The sequence below is a fragment of the Coccidioides immitis genome (assembly GCF_000149335.2).
Source record: "Coccidioides immitis RS genomic scaffold supercont3.6, whole genome shotgun sequence".
NCBI classification, from domain to species: Eukaryota; Fungi; Ascomycota; class Eurotiomycetes; order Onygenales; family Onygenaceae; genus Coccidioides; species Coccidioides immitis.
Window position 1 is genome coordinate 3356269 of NW_004504312.1, and position 2557 is coordinate 3358825.

Here is a 2557-nt window from a genome sequence, read left to right on the forward strand (position 1 = left end):
GATTCTAGTAGATCAATAATAAAGTCTATTGAGAGTTCTGATCAGATGTAATTGGAAATAGATAGAAGCTTCAGCATCTCTTTCTAATAATCTTTTTATATTGTTGTTGCCCAGCAGAGATTATAGTTCCATATAAAGTACTGTATATTCTTAGCAAATCCAGGTTAGAAATATTCATATATAAGTATAAAAATTATTTACTTTCTATTTGAATAGCCTGTTATTATAAAATTATGAATTTTCTGCATGATTCATATATATAACTCTTCAGAATTCAGAATCCAGTGCTGTTTTCAAAAGCAGAGCTTATTATTATTATTAAGTAAGTAGTCTGATACAGATATCTTCACTAGAAGCTTAGAGAGAAACTATAAGTATTTGTTCTTGAGAGCTTGTTTTATTTCTTGAAGTTACATATCTGTAGTGTGTGTGTATTTTCAGTGTTCAGCTAATAACAACTTCATTATATTATTTACTCTGGTAGTGTGGCAGACTATTTTACTGCTTGTAACTATATAAAACTTTAGTAGCTGTGCTTCTTGATTCTTCAGCTATTTATCATCAGTATTGGCCAGCATATCTTGATTATATTGTGAGAGTGCATCTGGTTCTATATTGAGCTTTCCAGAACAATAGCTACTCTGAAAATTAAAGTTGTTCAGAGTGTCTATTTATTGTATCTGTTTCTTATTAAGATATTATCAGATTATAAAGTACTCTAGATTCTTGTGATCAGTAAGAATCTTGAATTTCTTGATACTACAGAGCTTGAAGTTCTATTTCTGTAGATACTTCATTACAGCTAATAGTTTTTTATTATAAATCTTATAATTGCATTCAGCAGGCATGTTCTTTCTTGAGAAATAAATATACAATTATAGCATGCTTCTTTCATCATATTACAGAAGCATGCTCTTTATTATATAGTCTGAAGAGTTCATCTTAATCACTATCTTACAGCTTCAAGCATTAAACTATAAGAGAATAAATGCAGTAGTAAATATATTCTTTAGAAGTTCAAAAACATTATTATGTTTCTTAATTTATTTGAATTTACTGTTCTTTCTAGTTAGCACTGTAAGCAGTGCTACTATTTTGAAGAAGTTTTTTATAAATCATTAATAGAAGTTTGTAAATCCAATGAAGCTATACACATCTCTAACTGTTATGAGAGCTTTTCATTCTAGTATAGCTTGCATCTTTTTGGGATCCATTCATACATCTTTGCTAGTCTTAATAATAAATTCAAGATATTTTGTTGAAGTGACTTCAAACTCATATTTGCTAATATCAATATATAAGCCTATTTTCTGTAACTGTTGTAGCATTTTCTATACATACTTCTGGTGTTCTTTGCACAATTTGGTAAAGAAGATTAAGATGTTATCTATATAAGTGAAGCAGAACTCATCCAGATAGTTATAGAGCATCTAATTAATATATTTCTGAAAGATGCTTGGAGTATTTGCAAGTCTAAAGAGAGTAATTATTTATTTAAAGAGCTTATATCATGTTCTGAAAGCTGTTTTTCATTTATTACTCTCTGATATTTGTATCTAATAAAATACTTGAATAATATCTAGCTTTATAAACTATTTAGCATATTCAACCTGTTTCAGAGTTTTATTAATTAGAGACAATGAATATCAGTCTTTCTTGATCAGCTTATTTAGTTCTTAGTAGTCTATACAGAAATATAGGCTGCTGCCAGACTTCTTTATAAAGAGAACTAGTGCAGCTGTACTAGATTTGCTGACCCAGATAAATCTCTTGTCTAGTAGATCTGTTAGTGTCTTCTGTAGAACTAGAAGCTTCTCTCATAATATGCTATATAGTGACTCTTATGACAGCTGAGATTTTTTTCCATTCTCCGCTATTAATTTGATCTGATAGTTAATTCTAAGTTCACAATAGAAAGATAGCTTGTTGATGTTCTTCATGCTGAAAATATTCAGAAATTTGTAGTAGTATCTTGATAATTTTGCTCAAGAATCTGGATAATTCTTTCCACAGAGAGTCTTGTTAATATTAGTTAAACTAGCAGCAAAAATATAAGCTTGTTTGATCTTCTGTTTTCAGTATCAAGTTATTAAGCTGCTGGTCAAGATTTGCAATACTTCTATATCTTAAGCCACCTGCTCTAGATGTTTGGTGAATAGTGTAATGTCAGAGAGCTTGAATCAGAGTGTGTCTTCTTCTTTATCTAGTACAGTTATTTCTGACTGTAGTCAGAAATATTCTAGTATTATATCATATCTATTCAACTGAAAAACTTTATATGTGAAAGCTTCTTGTATTTTGTGCTTCTTAATATCCAGGTTCATTTTTATTATATATCTTATCATTTTATGGTTCTTTGCATTGAATTTCTTTAGTATTTACTTAAAGATAAGTATATACTCAAGCTTATACTTCTGTACAGTTTAAGAAGTAATAAGAGAGTAATCTTGATATTTATTATTTATTGTAGTCTTAGCAACATCTGTATTATTAATAATTACATGCATAATAAAGAGTTCTGTAGCAGATATCTTCTCAAATCTTCTCTACTTCTCTT